This window comes from Neomonachus schauinslandi, chromosome 8, assembly GCF_002201575.2.
Source record: "Neomonachus schauinslandi chromosome 8, ASM220157v2, whole genome shotgun sequence".
NCBI lineage: Eukaryota > Metazoa > Chordata > Mammalia > Carnivora > Phocidae > Neomonachus > Neomonachus schauinslandi.
Genome location: NC_058410.1, coordinates 145,564,300 through 145,584,638, shown reverse-complemented (window position 1 = coordinate 145,584,638; position 20,339 = coordinate 145,564,300). Strand labels below are relative to the sequence as shown.

Below are 20,339 nucleotides of genomic sequence, written 5' to 3'. Positions count from 1 at the left end.
TTAATTTCCTTTTAAATTATTCCATTTCCTACTAAAGTTTGGGTCACACTGATTTATTTCTCCCAATGTATGCATTCACATCAGATAAAGCACTCCCAAGGGAGAAAAACTTGGCCCCAGAAGAGTGGAAAAAATCTCAACTAGTACAGTGATTGGTGGCCCTCCAAAGGCCACTGTACATGAACAGACACACCATGTAACTGTGATGTGAAAATGTCACTGGGAGGAAGATGCTGACAATGACAACAAGACTGGAAAAATAATGTCTCAGTGTTGTAGCACATGCTTGTCCCTGTCTGCAAAGATGACTGAGATCTCCCCTGGGATAAAATGATGGATGAGGAAACATGTGCAGCCTCTAGCACCTGAGGAAGATGTGAATGGTCTTCTAGGTTAGTGACTGACATCTTGGACTCAGTGATGGCCTCAGCTAATCAAGGCCAAATGCTGGAGACTCCCTGGCATTCTATATAAAAAGCTTGATAACATAATGCATTATCAGGAATTTGGGGAAACAGAAACCTCAGTCTTTCCTGATTGTCGTAGTGATCTGCTGCCACATAAACACTTTCTAAAGAAATAAACAGGACTGCTACAAATGACAGACATAGGCTGAAAATCTCTTACCCACAATTCTGAATTTAATCAGTTTGGAAAACTGAAAATGTTCATAACTTTGTTGGCAGCAAACCTAATAGATGTGTCCTAAATAAATGTGAGGCTACTTCTGCTCTTTCAGTTCTGGATTTTTAAAAAGGCAGATTTGTGCTTAAAGAAAATAATTCATTTGTAAGAGAGAATAATATTAGCTATTTGTCATTTGCCAGAAACAGCAGTTACTTCTTATGGAGGACACTAATGACACTCACTGCTTTCTAAAACCATAGTTTTGTTGGGGGGGAGGGTTTGAAATTTAGGATTCAAGAGAAATTAGACTCTGATAGGATGCAGTGGTGACATCAAAGGAAATACTGCCAAAGAATAACTTAACTTTCACCTATTTTATCTAATTTTAAGTGCACATTTATAGCAGCCACATGAAAAGGATGGGTCACGTTTTACATTCTTGCTACCCAACTAAAGTATCAAAAGTTTCTATCCTTTGTATCACTGTATGTTGCTCCTAAGAAATGTTCCATGAACTCTGACTACACATATGGCCTATTGCTTTTCTGTATCATTATTTTCCAGTTTATGCATCATCCCCCAATTGCAATATTACCAGAATGTCCAGTGTCTCCATATTTGGGCTCCCCTTCCCCACGAATGATCTCCAAATTTCCAATCCCAGACGTAACTGCCCCTCAGTGTGCACGCCAACCAGTGTATGTCCCGTACTGAGAGCACTACTGCCAGTTCTGCTTGGTGCCACGGGTGCCGTGGTGCCGACGGGGATGATGCCACATGCGCCAGAGGCCCTACTGGGGGGTGATGGTCCTGCAGGTATAGGCCCTGACCACCCCTATTGTAAGAAGGACCAGTATTCCAGGTCTCTGACCAACCTCAGTGGGCCTTTGAAGGAGGCACACTCCCCTCTACTCCTTTTCATGACAGATCAGTCCCTGTGAGCCCTGCGTTCGGTCTCTGAGTTGGCTGATACCACAACATGATAAAGGCCTTCATGACAAGCCCACAGCTAACATCACCTCAACCATGGATACGTTCCAGCACCACTTCTGATCAGTAAAGTACTAGAAGTCCCAGCCAGAGGAACTAGGCAAGAAAAACAATAAAGGCACAGAAACCAGAAAGGAAGAAATAAAATCATCTGTATATGTACGTGAGATGATATCATACGTAGAAATCCTGAAGACTCCACCAAAAACCTGTTAGATGTTAGAAGTACTGAACAAATTCTGTTAAGTTGCTTAATACAAAATAAATATACAAAAATACATCATTTGTATAGACTAAAAACAAGTTACCATAAAGGGAAATTAAGAAAATTAATCTCATTTACAACTTCATCAAAAAGAATTAAATAGGTAGGAATAAATTTCACCAAGGACCTAAGAGACCTGTACACTGAAAACTATAAGAGCTGATGAAACTCGACCATTCTCTAACACCATACACAAAGATAAACTCGAAATGGATGAAAGACCTCAATGTGAGACAGGAATCCATCAAAATCCTAGAGGAGAACATAGGCAGTAACCTCTCTGACATTGGCCACAGCAACTTCTTTCAAGATTCATCTCCAAAAGCTAGTGAAACAAAAGCAAAAATGAACTTTTGGGACTTCATCAAGATAAAAAGTTTCTGCACAGCAAAGGAAACAGTCAACAAAACAAAGAGGCAACCCACAAAATGGGAGAAGATATTCGCAAATGACACTACAGACAAAGGGCTGGTATCCAAGATCTATAAAGAACTTCTCAAACTCAACACCCAAAAAACAAATAATCAAGTCAAAAAATGGGCAGAAGACATGAACAGACACTTCTCCAAAGAAGACATACAAATGGCCAACAGACACATGAAAAAATGTTCATCATCATTAGCCATCAGGGAAATTCAAATCAAAACCACTTTGAGATACCACCTTACACCAGTTAGAATGACAAAAATGGACAGGGAAAGAAACAACAAATGTTGGAGAGGTTGTGGAGAAAGGTGAACCTTCCTACACTGTTGGTGGGACTGCAAGTTGGTACAGCCACTTTGGAAAACAGTTTGGAGGTGCCTCAAAAAATAGAGCTACCCTATGACGCAGCAATTGCACTCCTGAGTATTTACCCCAAAGACACAGATGGAGTGAAAAGAAGGGCCATATGCACCCCAATGTTCATAGCAGCAATGTCCGCAATAGCCAAACTGTGGAAAGAGCCGAGATGCCCTTCAACAGATGAATGGATAAAGATGTGGTCCATATATACAATGGAATATTACTCTGCCACCAGAAAGGATGAATACACGAGCAGCAGACAGCATGGAGGATGGACATGGGCACGCAGGGCTCAGGGCACAAGCGACTCCCCAACCGGGAGCGGCTGATGGCGGAGGACAACGCGCTGAACCAGATCACGCATGAGATGGTGGAGAAGTAGGAGATCTGGATTTCGTCTGGTCTCAGGAATTCAGCTGGATAGGGATCAAACCACTCTGAACACCTACAAACTCAACAGGAGATCGAAGAAAAGAATAGCAACAACTCTCTGAACAGAAAAGCGACCACTTTCTGGAAGGTAGGACGTGCGGAGAAGTGAATCCGAGCCGATATTCAGGAGGATAGATGGCGGGGGAGGGGCCTCCGTCTGCCGCTTCTGGCAAGTGATAGAGCCACAGAGCACAAAATCAGAACTTTTAGAAGTTGGCTCCACTGAGGGACGTCACTCCGGTGGCTAAGCGGGGTGTGGAACCCTCATGGGACAGTGTGGTCTCAGGACCCTTGGGGTCACAGAAAGACCGGGGGTGCCTGAGTGTGGCAGAGCTCCCAGGTATCGGAGCGGGGAAGCTGGCTGCAGAGACGGAGCCCAGGCGCAGGCTCTCAGCTCGGGGTTGCCATAAACCGTGATCCGTGGCACAGTCGGGCCACTGCTCCTCCAGCAGGGACCCAACAAGCGGCAGATCCGGGGAGACTCACCTTCTTCCCCCGGGAGGAGCGGCGTGGGAGCGCACCTCAGGGATCTGCTGGGCTTGGAGACTCCACACGGGGTCGGGTGCCAGAGATAGAAATGCGTGATCACAGGCCAGGTAAGCATGGAGTGCGGCCGGAGACCAGGTAGACAGGAGTGACTGACGGCTTTTCTCTGGGGGCTCACTGAGGAGCGGGGCCCTGAGTTCTCGGCTCCTCAGGGCGGAGATTGGGAGGCCGCCATTTCACTCTCAGCCTCCAAAGCTGTACGGAAAGCTTGCAGGGAACAAAATCTCCCGAGAGCAAACCGGAGCAGATTACTTAGCCCGGACAGGGCAAGGGCGGGGCAATTCCGCCTCCGGCAAAGACATTTGGGAACCATGGCAACAGGACCCTCCCCCAGAAGATCAGCGACAACAGCCAGCCAAGACCAAGTTTACCAATCAATGAGAACAGCAGAACTCCAGCGCTAGGGGAATACTGCACATAGAATCCATGGCTTTTTTACCATGATTCTTTAGTCTTTCAAAGTTAATTTTTTTTAACTTTTTTTTTTAATTTTTCTTTATCCCTTTTTCAACCAACATCTTATCAATCCCTTTTTTTTAAGATTTTATTTATTTATTTGAGAGAGAGAGAATGAAAGAGAGAGCACATGAGAGGGGGGAGGGTCAGAGGGAGAAGCAGACTCCCTGCCGAGCAGGGAGCCCGATGCGGGACTCGATCCCAGGACTCCGGGATCATGACCTGAGCCGAAGGCAGTCACTTAACCAACTGAGCCACCCAGGCGTCCCTTATCAATCCCTTTTTTAAAAAATATTCTTATTTTTCATTTTTAGAGTCATATTCTATCCCTTCATAGTACTTACCTGTATTTTTGGCATATATATATAAGTTGTTCTCTCTTTAAAATTTTGAGATAGTTTCTTCTAACAAATCAAAATATACCCTAAATCTCTAGTGTATGATTTTTTTCTACTCCCCTGCCTGATCACATACTCTCCCTTTTTTTTTCTTTTTTTTTTTAATCCTCTTCTTTCTTTTTTCAAACAACTTCTTATCAATTCCTTTTATAAAATTTTTTATAATTTCCATCTTTACAGTCATATTCCATCCCTTCACCATATCAACCCTTATTTTTGTACATATGTAAGTTTTTCTTTCTTTAAAATTTTGGGAGGCACTTTCTTCTAACAGACCAAAATACACCCAAAATCTAGTGTGTGGCACTGATCTATGTACCAGCCTGATCATATTTGATCATATTCTGTTTTTTTTGTTGTTTTGTTCTGTTTTTGTTTGTTTTTATCTTTACCTTTTTCTTTTTTCTCTCTTGCCTTTCTTTTCCCACTGCTTCAGGTCTTTTCTGATTTGTTTAGAGTATACTTATTGGGGATGTTGTTACCCTGTTAGCATTTTGTTCTCTCATTAATCTATTCTCCTCTGGACAAAATGACAAGACGGAAAAAATCACCTCAACAAAAAGAACAAGAGGTAGTACCGACTGCCAGGGACCTACTCAATACGGACATTAGTACGATGTCGGATCTAGAGTTCAGAATCATCACTTTAAAGATACTACCTGGGCTTGAAAAAAGCATGGAAGTTATTAGAGAAACCCTTTCTGGAGAAGTAAAAGAACTAAAATCTAACCAAATCAAAATCAAAAAGGCTATCAATGAGGTGCAATCAAATATGGGGGTACTAACTGCTAGGATAAATGAGGCAGAAGAGAGAATCAGTGATATAGAAGACAAAATGATGGAAAATAAAGAAGCTGAGAAAAAGAGGAATGAACAACTACTGGATCGTGAGGGCAGAATTCGAGAGATAAGCGATACCATAAGATGAAACAACATTAGAATAATTGGGATCCCAGAAGAAGAAGAAAGAGAGAGAGGGGCAGAAGGTATACTGGAGCAAATTATAGCAGAGAACTTCCCTAATTTGGGGAAGGAAACAGGCATCAAAATCCAGGAGGCACAGAGAACCCCTCTCAAAATCAATAAAAATAGGTCAACACCCCGACATCTAATAGTAAAACTTACGAGTCTCAGACACAAAGAGAAAATCCTGAAAGCAGCTTGGGAGAAGAGATATGTAACTTACAATGGTAGAAACATTAGATTGGCAACAGACCTATCCACAGAGACCTGGCAGGCCAGAAAGGACTGGCAGGATATATTCAGAGCACTAAATGAGAAAAATATGCAGCCAAGAATACTATATCCAGCTAGGCTGTCATTGAAAATAGGAGAGATAAAAAGATTCCAGGACAAACAAAAACTAAAGGAATTTGCAAACACGAAACCAGCCCTACAAGAAATCTTGAAAGGGGTCCTCTAAGCAAAGAGAGAGCCTAAAAGCAACATAGGCCAGAAAGGAACACAGACAATATACAGTAACAGTCACCTTAAAGACAATACAATGGCACTAAATTCCTATCTTTCAATAGTTACCCTGAATGTAAATGGGCTAAATGCCCCAATCAAAAGACACAGGCTATCAGATTGGATAAAAAAACAAGACCCATCGATATGGTGTCTGCAAGAGACTCATTTTAGACCCAAAGACACCCCCAGATTGAAAGTGAGGGGGTGAAGGGGCACCTGGGTGGCTCAGTTGGTTAAGCGACTGCCTTCGGCTCAGGTCATGATCCCAGAGTCCTGGGATCAAGTCCCGCATCGGGCTCCCTGCTCGGCAGGGAGTCTGCTTCTCCCTCTGACCCTCCCCACTCTCATGTGCTTTCTCTCTCTCTCTCTCTCTCAAATAAATAAATAAAAGCTTTAAAAATAATAATAAAATAAAAAAATAAAAAAGAAAGTGAGGGGGTGGAAAACCATTTACAATGCTAATGGACACCAAAAGAAAGCTGGGGTGGCAATCCTTATATCAGACAAATTAGATTTTAAACCAAAGACTGTAATAAGAGATGAAGAAGGACACTATAACCTACTTAAAGGGTCTATCCAACAAGAAGAACTAACAATTGTAAATATCTATGCCTCTAACATGGGAGCAGCCAATTATATAAGGCAATTAATAACAAAAGCAAAGAAACACATCGACAACAATACAATAATAGTGGGGGACTTTAACAACCCCCTCACTGAAATGGACAGATCGTCTAAGCAAAAGATCAACAAGGAAATAAAGACTTTAAAGGGCACACTGGACCAAATGGACTTCACAGACATATTCAGAACATTCCATCCCAAAGCAATGGAATACACATTCTTCTCTAGTGCCCATGGAACATTCTCCAGAATCGATCATATTCTAGGTCATAAATCAGGTCTCAACCGGTACCAAAAGATTGGGATCATTCCCTGCCTATTTTCAGACCACAATGCTTTGAAACTAGAACTCAATCACAACAGGAAAGTCGGAAAGAACTCAAATACATGGAGGCTAAAGAGCATCCTACTAAAGAATGAATGGGTCAACCAGGAAATTAAAGAAGAATTTTAAAAATTCGTGGAAACCAATGAAAATGAAAACACAACTATTCAGAATCTTTGGGATGCAGCAAAGGCGGTCCTAAGAGGAAAGTATATAGTAATACAAGCCTTTCTCAAATAAACAAGAAAGGTCTCAAGTACACAACCTAACCCTACACCTAAAGGAGCTGGAGAAAGAACAGCAAATAAAGCCTAAACCCAGCAGGAGAAGAGAAATAATAAAGATCAGAGCAGAAATCAATGAAATAGAAACTAAAAGAACAGTAGAACAGATGAATGAAACTAGGAGCTGGTTCTTTGAAAGAATTAACAAGATTGATAAACCCCTGGCCAGACTTATCAAAAAGAAAAGAGAAATGACCCAAATAAATAAAATCAGGAATGAAAGAGGAGAGATCACAACCAACACCAAAGAAATACAATCATAAGAACATATTATGAGCAACTCTATGCCAGCAAATTAGATAATCTGGAAGAAATGGATGCATCCCTAGAGATGTATCAACTACCAAAACTGAACCAGGAAGAAATAGAAAACCTGAACAGACCTATAACCACTAAGGAAATTGAAGCAGTAATCAAAAAAATCTCCCAACAAACAAAAGCCCAGGGCCAGATGGCTTCCCAGGGGAATTCTACCAAACATTTCAAGAAGAATTAATACCCATTCTTCTGAAACTGTTCCAAAAAATAGAAATGGAAGGAAAACTTCCAACCTCGTTTTATGAGGTCACCATTACCTTGATCCCCAAACCAGACAAAGAGCCCATCAAAAAGGAGAATTACAGACCAATATCCTTGATGAACACGGGTGCAAAAATTCTCACCAAAATACTAGCCAATAGGATACAACAGTACATTAAAAGTATTATTCACCACAACCAAGTGGGATTTATCCCTGGGCTGCAAGGTTGGTTCAACATCCACAAATCAATCAATGTGATACAATACATTAACAAAAGAAAGAACAAGAATCATATGATCCTCTCAATAGATGCAGAAAAAGCATTTGACAAAGTACAGCATCCTTTCTTGATCAAAACTCTTCAGAGTATAGGCATAGAGGGTACATACCTCAATATCATAAAAGCCATCTATGAAAAACCTACAGCGAATATCATTCTCAATGGGGAAAAACTGAGAGCTTTCCCCCTAAGGTCAGGAATGCGGCAGGGATGTCCACTATCACCACTGCTATTCAACATAGTATTGGAAGTCGTAGCCACAGCAATCAGACAACAAAAAGAAATAAAAGGCATCCAAATCGGCAAAGAAGAAGTCAAACTCTCACTCTTTGCAGATGATATGATACTTTATGTGGAAAACCCAAAAGACGCCACCCCAAAACTGCTAGAACTCATACAGGAATTCAGTAAAGTGGCAGGATATAAAATCAATGCACAGAAATCAGTGGCATTCCTATACACCAACAACAAGACAGAAGAAAGAGAAATTAAGGAGTCGATCCCATTTACAATTGCACCCAAAACCATAAGATACCTGGGAATAAATCTAACCAAGGAGGCAAAGGATCTGTACTCAGAACACTATAAAATACTCATGAAAGAAATTGAGGAAGACACAAAGAAATGGAAAAATGTTCCATGCTCATGGATTGAAAGAACAAATATTGTGAAGATGTCAATGCTACCTAGAGCAATCTACACATTCAATGCCATCCCCATCAAAATACCATCCACTTTTTTCAAAGAAATGGAACAAATAATCTTAAAATTTGTATGGAACCAGAAAACACTGCGAATAGCCAGAGGAATGTTGAAAAAGAAAAGCAAAGCTGGCGGCATAACAATTCCGGACTTCAAGCTCTATTACAAAGCTGTCATCATCAAGACAGTATGGTACTGGCACAAAAACAGACACATAGATCAATGGAACAGAACAGAGAGCCCAGAAATGGACCCTCAACTCGACGGTCAACTAATCTTTGACAAAGCAGGAAAGAATGTCCAATGGAAAAAAGACAGTCTCTTCAACAAATGGTGTTGGGAAAATTGGACAGCCACATGTAGAAGAATGAAACTGGACCATTTCCGTACACCACACACAAAAATAGACTCCAAATGGTTGAAAGACCTCAATGTGAGACAGGAGTCCATCAAAATCCTAAAGGAGAACACAGGCAGCAACCACTTCGATCTCAGCCGCAGCAACTTCTTCCTAGAAACATCGCCAAAGGCAAGGGAAGCAAGGGCAAAAATGAACTATTGGGACTTCATCAAGATAAAAAGCTTTTGCAAAGCAAAGGAAACAGTCAACAAAACCAAAAGGCAACCGACAGAATGGGAGAAGATATTTGCAAATGACACATCAGATAAAGGGCTAGTATCCAAAATCTATAAAGAACTCATCAAACTCAACACCCAAAAAACAAATAATCAAGTCAAAAAATGGGCAGAAGACATGAACAGACATTTTTCCAAAGAAGACATCCAAATGGCCAACGGACACATGAAAAAGTGCTCAACACTGCTCGGCATCAGGGAAATCCAAATCAAAACCTCAATGAGATACCACCTCACACCAGTCAGAATGGCTAAAATGAACAAGTCAGGAAACGACAGATGTTGGAGGGGATGCGGAGAAAGGGGAACCCTCCTACACTGTTGGCGGAAATGCAAGCTGGTGCAGCCGCTCTAGAAAACAGTATGGAGATTCCTCAAAAAGTTGAAAATAGAGCTACCATATGATCCAGCAATTGCACTACTGGGTATTTACCCCAAAGATACAAATGTAGGGATCCGAAGGGGTACATGCACCCCGATGTTTATAGCAGCAATGTCCACAATAGCCAAACTGTGGAAAGAGCCAACATGTCCATCGACAGATGAATGGATAAAGAAGAAGTGGTATATATACAATGGAATATTATGCAGCCATCAAAAGGAATGAGATCTTGCCATTTGCAACGACGTGGATGGAACTGGAGGGTATTATGCTGAGCAAAATAAGTCAAACAGAGAAAGACATGTATCATATGACCTCACTGATATGAGGAATTCTTAATCTCAGGAAACAAACTGAGGGTTGCTGGAGTGGGGGGTGGGGTGGGAGGGATGGGATGACTGGGTGATAGACACTGGGGAGGGTATGCATTCTGGTAAGTGCTGTGAATTGTGCAAGACTGTTGAATCTCAGATCTGTACCTCTGAAACAAATAATGCAATATATGTTAAGAAAAAAAAAAGAAGAAGAAGAAGGTAGCAGGAGGGGAAGAATGAAGCGGGGGAAATCGGAGGGGTAGATGAACCATGAGAGACAATGGACTCTGAAAAACAAACTGAGGGTTCTAGAGGGGAGGGAGGTGGGAGGATGGATTAGCCTGGTGATGGGTATTAGAGAGGGCACGTTCTGCATGGAGCACTGGGTGTTATGCACAAACAATGAATCATGGAACACTACATCTAAAACTAATGATGTAATATATGGTGATTAACATAACAATAAAAAATTTTAAAAAAAAAGAAAGGATGAATACCCAACTTTTACATCAGCATGGATGGGACTGGAGGAGATTATGCTAAGTGAAATAAGTCAAGCAGAGAAAGTCAATTATCATATGGTTTCACTTATTTGTGGAACATAAGGAATAGCATGGAGGACATTAGGAGAAGGAAGGGAAAAATGAAGGGGGGGAAATCGGAGGGGGAGATGAACCATGAGAGACTATGGACTCTGAGAAACAAACTGAGGGTTTTAGAGGGGAGGGGGTTGGGGGTGGGGGATGGGGGGATGGGTTAGTCCAGTGATGGGTATTAAGGAGGGCACATATTGCATGGAGCACTGGATGTTATACAAAAACAATGAATCATGGATCACTACATCAAAAACTAATGATGTATTGTATGGTGACTAACATAACACAATAAAATAAAATTTTAAAAAGAGCTGATGAAAATACTGAAAACACAGATAAATGGAAAGATATCCCATGCTCATGGATTGGAAAAATATTGTTAAAATTTACATACTGTTTAAAGCAAGCTACAGACTCGATGCAATCCCTATCACAGTGCCAGTGCCATTTCTCACAGAAATACAACAAATAATCCTAACATTTGTATGGAACTACAAAAGAACCTGAATTGCAAAAGCAATTTTTTTTTAAGATTTTATTTATTTATTTGAGAGAGAGAGACTGAAAGAGAGAGCACATGAAAGGAGAGAGGGTTGGGAGGGTCAGAGGGAGAAGCAGACTCCCTGCCGAGCAGGAAGCCTGATGCGGGACTCGATCCAGGGACTCCAGGATCATGACCTGAGCCGAAGGCAGTCACTTAACCAACTGAGCCACCCAGGCACCCTACAAAAGCAATCTTGAAAGAACAACAAAGGTCAAGGCATCACACTTCCTGATTTCAAACTATATTACAAAGCCATAGTAATCAAAACATGGATGGTATTAAAATAAAAACAGATGCATAGCTCAATGGAACAAAAGAGAAATCCTAGAAATAAATTCATACATACACAAGCAATTAATTTATGATTATATGAGATATGATATAATTTATGATTTTATATATATATGAAAGAGAATATCACTCATCCATGAGAAAGGACATCCTACCATAGTGGCAACATGGGTGGACCTTGAGGGCATAATGCTAAGTGAGATAAGTCAGAGAAAGGCAAATGCTGCATAACATCACTTATATTTGGAATCTTAAAAAAAGAGTTAAATTCATCAAAACAGTATGAAAAAATGGGTGACAGGCGCTCAGGGTCAGGGAAACAGGGAAAAGTTGATAAAAAGGTACAAACTTCAGCTATAATATCGATAAGGTCTAAAGAGCTCGTAAAAAGGGCGCCTGGGTGGCTCAGTTGGTTAAGCGACTGCCTTCGGCTCAGGTCATGATCCCGGAGTTCCTGGATCGAGTCCCGCATCGGGCTCCCTGCTCTGCAGGGAGTCTGCTTCTCCCTCTGACCCTAACCCCTCTCATGTGCTCTCTCTCATTCTCTCTCAAATACATAAATAAAATCTTTAAAAAATAAAAAATAAAAAAATAATAATAAAAAAGGAGCTCGTAAAAAATGGCGACTATAGTTGATAACACTGTATTTTATAATTGAAATCTGCTGAGAGAGTAGAACGTAAATGTTCTCAGCAAACTAAACCAAACCAAAAATTTAAATACATGAGGTGATGGATGTGTTAATTATCCACATGGAAGGAGGGTATCTTTTCATAATGTATACAAACATCAAATCACCATGATGTACACTTTATTTTTTTTTAGATTTATTTATTTATTTATTTGACAGAGTGAGAGAGAGTGAGAGAGGGAACACAAGCAGGGGGAGTGGGAGAGGAAGAAGCAGGCTTCCTGCTGAGCAGGGAGCCTGATGCAGGGCTCGATCCCAGGACTCTGTGATTATGACCTGAGCCGAAGGCAGATGCTTAACGACTGAGCCACCCAGGTACCCCTGATGTACACTTTAAATATCTTACAATTTTATATCTCAGTTATACCTCAATAAAACTGAATTTTAAAAAATAAAGAAAGTAAGATAATGCAGAGTTATGAGAGAGTGGTGGAAAGTACTATTTTAGAAAGGGTCGTCCGGGAGGGCTGATCACATTCTCTCCCTTTTTTTAAAAAATTTTTTTCTTTCTTTTTTCAACCAAATTCTTGTCTTATCAATTCCTTTTTTAAAATCTTTCTTAATTTTCATCTTTACACATTCCTTCCCTTCATTATATTTCCCCTTATTTTTGTATATATATAATTTTTTCTTTCTTTAAAATTTTGGGAGGCAGTTTCTTCTAACACACTAAAATACACCCAAAATCTAGTGTGTGGCTCTGTTCTATTCACCAGCCTGATCACATTCTTTTTTTTTTTTTTCTTTCTCCCCCCCACCCCAGTTTCGGGTCTCTTCTGATTTGTTTAGTGTATATTTTTCTTGGGTAGTTGTTACCCTTTTAGCACTTTGTTCTCTCACTCATCTATTCTTCTCTGGACAAAATGACAAAATGGAAAACTCACCTCAAAAAAAAGAACAAGAGGGGCGCCTGGGTGGCTCAGTTGGTTAAGCGACTGCCTTCGGCTCAGGTCATGATCCTGGAGTCCCGGGATCGAGTCCCACGTCGGGCTCCCTGCTCAGCAGGGAGTCTGCTTCTCTCTCTGACCCTCCTCCCTCTCATGCTCTCTATCTCATTCTCTCTCTCAAATAAATAAATTAAATTAAATTAAATTAAAAAAAAAGAACAAGAGGCAGTACCAACTGCCAGGGACCTACTCAATACGGACATTAGTAAGATGTCAGAACTACAGTTCAGAACGACGATTATAAAGATACTAGCTGGGCTTGAAAAAAGCATAGAAGATACTAGAGAATCCCTTTCTGGGGAAATAAAAGAACTAAAATCTAACCAAGTCAAAATCAAAAAGGCTATTAATGAGGTGCAATAAAAAATGGAGGCTCTAACTGCTAGAATAAATGAGGCAGAAAAGAGAATTAGTGATAGAGAAGACCAAATGATGGAAAATAAAGAAGCTGAGAAAAAGAGAGATAAACAACTACTGGATCACGAGGGCAGAATTCGAGAGATAAGCGATACCATAAGATGAAACAACATTAGAATAATTGGGATCCCAGAAGAAGAAGAAAGAGAGGGGCAGAAGATATACTGGAGCAAATTATAGCAGAGAACTTCCCTAATTTGGGGAAGGAAACAGGCATCAAAATCCAGGAGGCACAGAGAACGCCCCTCAAAATCAATAAAAATAGGTCAACACCCTGACATCTAATAGTAAAACTTACAAGTGTCAGACACAAAGAAAAAATCCTGAAAGCAGCTCAGGGCAAGAGGTCTGTAACCTAGAATGGTAGAAACATTAGAATGGCAGCAGACCTATCCAGAGAGACCTGGCAGGCCAGAAAGGACTGGCAGGATATATTCAGAGCACTAAATGAGAAAAATATGCAGACAAGAATACTATATCCAGCCAGGCTGTCATTGAAAATAGAAGGAGAGATAAAAAGCTTCCAGGACAAACAAAAACTAAAACAATTTGTGAACACCAAACCGCCCCAAAGAAACATTGAAAAGGGTCCTCTAAGCAAAGAGAGAGCCTAAAAGTAACATAAACCAGAAAGGAACAGAGACAATATGCAGTAACAGTCACCTTACAGGCAATACAATGGCACTAAATTCATATCTTTTCATAGATACCCTGAATGTAAATGGGCTAAATGTCCCAATCAAAAGACATAGGGTATCAGATTGGATAAAAAAAACAAGACCCATTGATATACTGTCTGCAAGAGATTCATTTTAGATGCAAAGACATCTCCAGATTTAAAGTGAGGACGTGGAAAAACATTTACCATGCTAATGGACATCAAAAGAAAGCTGGGGTGGCAATCCTTATATCAGACAAATTAGATTTTAAACCAAAGACTATAATAAGAGATGAGGAAGAACACTACATCATACTAAAAGAGTCTATCCAACAAAGATCTAATAATTTTTAATATCTACACACCCTAACATGGGAGCAGCCCATTATATTAGCCAATTAATAACAAAATCAAAGAAACACATTGACAATAATACAATAATAGTAGGGGACTTTAACACCCCCCTCACTGAAATGGACAGATCATCTAAGCAGAAGATCAACAAGGTAATAAAGACTTTAAATGAGGGGCGCCTGGGTGGCTCAGATGGTTAAGCGTCTGCCTTCGGCTCAGGTCATGATCCTGGAGTCCCGGGATCGAGTCCCGCATTGGGCTCCCTGCTCGGCGGGGAGTCTGCTTCTCCTACCTCTGACCCTCCTCCCTCTCCTGCTCTCTGTCTCTCGTTCTCTCTCTCTCAAATAAATAAATAAAGTCTTTAAAAAAAAAAAAGACTTTAAATGACACACTGGACCAGGTGGACTTCACAGACATATTCAAAACATTCCATCCTAAAGCAACAGAATACACATTCTTCTCTAATGCACATGGAACATTCTCCAGAATAGATCACATCCTGGGTCACAAATCAGGTCTCAACCAGTACCATAAGACTGGGATCATTCCCTGCATATTTTTGGACTGCAATGCTTTGAAACTTGAACTCAATCACAAGAGGAAAGTTGTAAAGAACTCAAATACATGGAGGTTAAAGCGCATCCTGCTAAAGAATGAATGGGTCAACCATCACCCCCCCCCATGGGGGAAATTAAAGAAGAATTTTTAAAAATTGTGAAAACAAATGAAAATGAAAACACAACTGTTCGAAATCTTTGGGATGCAGCAAAGGCGGTCCTAAGAGGAAAGTATATAGCAATACAAGCCTTTCTCAAATAAACAAGAAAGGTCTCAAATACACAACCTAACCCTACACCTAAAGGAGCTGGAGAAAGAACAGCAAATAAAGCCTAAACCCAGCAGGAAAAGAGAAATAATAAAGATTAGAGCAGAAATCAATGAACTAGAAACCAAGAGAACAGTAGGACAGATCAACAAAACTAGGAGCTGGTTCTTTGAAAGAATTATTAAGATCGATAAATCCCTGGCCAGACTTATCAAAAAGAAAAGAGAAAGGACCCAAATAAATAAAATCATGACTGAAAGAGGAGAGATCACAACCAAAACCAAAGAAATACAAATAATTATAAGAACATATTATGAGCAACTATGTGCCAGCAAATTAGATAATCTGGAAGAAATGGATGCTCTAGAGATGTATAAACTACCAAAACTGAACCACGAAGAAATAGAAAACCTGAATACACCCATAACCACTAAGGAAATTGAAGCAGTAATCAAACATCTCTCAACAAACAAGAGCCCAGGGCCAGATGACTTCCCAGGGGAATTCTACCAAACATTTAAAGAAGAACTAATACTTATTCTTCTGAAACTGTTCTAAAAAATAGAAATGAAGGAAAACCTCCAAACTCATTTTATGAGGCCAGCATTACCTTGATCCCCAAACCACACAAAGACCCAATCAAAAAGAATTACAGACCAATATCCCTGATGAACATGGATGCAAAAATTCTCTCTAAAATAGTAGCCAATAGGATCCAACACTACCTAAAAAGGATTACTCACCACGACCAAGTGGGACTTATTCCTGGGCTGCAAGGTTGGTTAAACATCCACAAATCAATCAATGTGATACAATACATTAATAAAAGAAAGGACAAGAAATATATGATTCTCTCAATAGATGCAGAAAATGCATTTCACAAAGTACAGCATCCTTTCTTGATTAAAACTCTCCACAGTGTAGGGATAGAGGGTACATACCTCAATATCATAAAAGCCATCTATGAAAAATCCACAGTGAATATCATTGTAAATGGGGAAAAACTGAGAGCTTTCCCCCTAAGGTCAGGAACGTGGCAGGGATGCCCATTACACCACTGCTATTCGACATAGTGTTAGAAGTCCTAGCAATCAGCAATCAGACAACAAAAAGAAATAAAAGGCATCCAAATTGGCAAAGAAGAAGTCAAACTCTCACTCTTTGCAGATGATATGATACTTTATGTGGAAAACCCAAAAGACGCCACCCCAAAACTGCTAGAACTCATACAGGAATTCAGTAAAGTGGCAGAATAGAAAATCAATGCGCAGAAATCAGTGGCATTTCTATACACCAACAAGACAGAAGAAAGAGAAATTAAGGCGTCGATCCCATTTACAATTGCACCCAAAACCATAAGATACCTAGGAATAAATCTAACCAACGAGGCAAAGAATCTGTACTCAGAAAACTATAGAATACTCAAGAAAGAAATTGAGGAAGACACAAAGAAATGGAAAAACGTTCCATGCTCATGGATTGGAAAAACAAATACTGTGAAAATGTCTATGCTACCTAGGGCAATCTACACATTCAATGCAATTCCTATCAAAATACCATCAACTTTTTTCAGAGAGGTGGAACAAATAATCCTAAAATTTGTATGGAACCAGAAAACACTGCGAATAGCCAGAGGAATGTTGAAAAAGAAAAGCAAAGCTGGCGGCATCACAATTCCGGACTTCAAGCTCTATTACAAAGCTGTCATCATCAAGACAGTATGGTACTGACACAAAAACAGACACATAGATCAAAGGAACAGAATAGAGAGCCCAGATATAGACCCTCAACTCTGTGGTCAACTAATCTTTGATAAAGCAGGAAAGAATGTCCAATGGAAAAAAGTCTCTTCAACAAATGGTGCTGGGAAAACTGGACAGCCACATGCAGAAGAATGAAACTAGACCATCTCACACCAGTCAGAATGGCTAAAATTAACAAGTCAGGAAACGACAGATGTTGGTGAGGATGAGGAGAAAGGGGAACTCTCTTACAGTGTTGGTGGGAATGCAAGCTGGTGCAGCCACTCTAGAAAACAGTATGGAGGTTCCTCAAAAAGTCTTTAGGGCGGAACCCAAACCTGATTCTAGACCTTCAGGTGTGCACAGGATTCCACAGCCACTGGCAGTTTTAGAAGCACAAAGGGCAGAGATAATCTGGGCCCCTGAAAACACTTCATAGAGAGTGGCTGTGGGCACGCAGCATGGGAGGCTAGTTTTCAGATATGCAAGCAGAAGTGGAGACTGTCCTGGAGAGTTTCTTAAAGAGGGCAAACCAAATTTTCTGCTCTGGGTCAGAGGTTTGGCTCCAGCCATTTTTGCTCTGATCCCCTGAAGAGGCACAGAAAGGCCCCAGGGACAAAATGAGGCTCAGAAGATCAGTTTTGAATAAGCACCTCCCCCTGGCAGGAGATGTGGCAACTCCGCACAGGCAGGGTTACCTGAGAAACACCCCAGCAGGCCCCTCCCCCAGAAGACAGGCTGGAAGAGCAGGTGGATGACAATCCTTTGGATCCTGTAAGACTGTAAAATCCCAACACCAGGGGAAAATTGTACATTGAGCTCCAGGTGTGGCCTCACAACTTGTTTATTTTTCAGATATAATTCTTTTCTTCTCTCTTTTTTTTCCCCTTTTCTCATGTCATTTTCCCCTGCCCCATTTTTCTTTACACCTTCTTCTCATTTCAACTAGATGTCTATTATACCAACTAATATTTCATAGTCGCTTTTTGAACGTGTATATTTACACATCTATATTTTATATACATATATGCTTTATTTTAGCCCGTGTTTCACTCTAGTCAGTTTTACCTTTTTATATATACAAGTTTTAATTTCCTAGTAATTTGGGGACATAGTGTCCTCTAACACACAGACCAAAATACACCCAGGAACAACTAAAACATCCTGCTTTGTCCACACTGAGAGACTATAGTGCCCCTTACCCTCCCACTCCTTTTATTTATTTTTTTATTTTTATTTTTTATTTTTAAAATTATTTTTATTTTTTCAAATTTTTAATTTTAGTCCTGTGTTTCATTTTGGCTTTGTTTTTTGGTGGTGATGTCTGACCACTCCGGATTTTTCTAGGGTGCATTTAGCTTGGGTCGTGGTTGGTATTTTGGACTCTGTTCATTCACTCAACCATCCTTCAACAGAATGACTAGGAGGAGGAACCCCCAACAAAGAAAAGAATCAGAGACTGCGGTTTCTGCCGCAGGTCTAAAGGACATGGATATAACCAAGATGTCAGACATCGACTTCAGAGTAACAATTATGAAGTCAATATCTAGGCTTGAGAAAAATATTAAGGACAACATAGAATCTCTAAGGACAGAAATGATATCTAATCAGGCTGAACTTAAAAATGCTATGAATGAGGGCACACCGGTGGCTCAGTCGTTAAGCATCTGCCTTCAGCTAAGGTCATGAACTCAGGGTCCTGGGATTGAGTCCCACATTGGGCTCCCAAACTGGGGACAGGGCGCAGACTTGCAGACTGGCAGCAGTGGGGAAAGGACTTTAGGGCAGCCACCTGGGCTGAAACCTGGAGCAATGGGGCCCCGAGTGCAAACTGAGGGTGGCTGGTGGTTTTAGAAGCCCAAAGGGCAGAGACGTAGGCCTGTGCCCCAACCTGGAGGTGAGGACTGAGAGCCGTGCTGAGGGGTGAACAACCTAGGATGCTGCAGTTTATACCAGCAGAGACAGAAACAGAGATAGTGTGGCCTGGAGAACTCACTGAAGAACAGACTGCGATCTCTCTGCTCTGAGGCAGAGGGTTGGAAATGATCTCTTCTGCTCTGACTCTCGGAAGAGATGCAGAAAGCCGCCAGGGAAAGCCACCAGAGAACAAAATCACCCAAAAACTGGTTTTCACTGAGCCCACTCCCGCCCCCCCCACAGGGGCAAGGCAACTCTGTCCAAACAGGGTTGCCTGAGTAACAGTGCAGCAGGCCCCTCCCCAAGAAGACAGTCTGGAAGAACAAGAGGCCAACACCCTAAGGTCCCTATAAAACAGGTGCATCTTGCTTGGGTTGTTGTCAATAATTTGGACTCTGTACATTCCCTCAAACACCCATCAACACAATGACCAGGAGGAGGAACCCCCAAAATAGGAATGACTCAGAGACTATGACTTCTGCCACAGATTCACAAATGGATACAGATATAACCAAGATGTCGGAGATGGAATTCAGGGTAGCAATTGTGAAGAAAATAGCTAGAATGGAGAAATCGATTAATGGCAACATAGAGTCTCTAAGAGCAGAATGAAACTGGGCCATTCTCTTAACACCATACACAAAGATAAACTCAAAATGGATGAAAGACCTCAATGTGAGACAGGAATCCATCAAAATTCTAGAGGAGAACATAGGCAGTAACCTCTTCAACATTGGCCACAGCAACTTTTTCAAGACACGTCGCTAGAGGCAATGGAAACAAAAGTAAAAAGACCTTTTGGGACTTCATCAAGATAAAAAGCTTTTGCACAGCAAAGGAAACAGTCAACAAAACTAAGAGGTAACCCACGGAATGGGAGAAGACATTTGCAAATGACACTACAGATAAAGAGCTGGTATCCAAGACTTTTTAAAGAACTTCTAAAACTCGGGGCACCTGGGTGGCTTAGTCGGTTAAGTGGCTGCCTTCATCTCAGGTCCTGATCCTGGGGTCCTGGGATTGAGCCCCACATCCAGCTCCCTGCTCAGTGGAGAGCCTGCTTCTCCCTCTCCCTCTGCCTGCCACTCTGCCTACTTGTGCTCTCTCTCTGTCAAATAAATAAATAAAATCTTAAAAAAAAAAAAAAGAACTTCTAAAACTCAACACCCAAAAAACAATAATCCAGTCAAAAAGACATACAAATGGCTAACAGAAACATGAAAAAATGTTCATTATTATTAGCCATCAGGGAAATTCAAATCAAAACCACATTGAGATATCACCTTACACCAGTTAGAATGGCAAAAATGGACAGGGAA

At 40.9% G+C, this 20,339-nt stretch overlaps 1 protein-coding gene across 2 annotated transcripts in view; it reads left to right on the top strand.

Moving 5' to 3' along the window:
* Nucleotides 1-18,318: 18,318 nt before the first annotated feature.
* Nucleotides 18,319-20,339, top strand: part of LOC110586964 (olfactory receptor 2W1-like) — a 7,852-nt gene continuing 5,831 nt past the window's right edge. The window contains exon 1 of one of the 2 annotated variants that reach the window (XM_021697253.2): nt 18,319-18,351. The gene's annotated coding sequence lies outside the window, so the exon portion shown is untranslated. Of the gene's footprint in view, nt 18,359-20,339 lie in introns of both variants that reach the window. The other variant, XM_044917361.1, reaches the window with a different exon arrangement.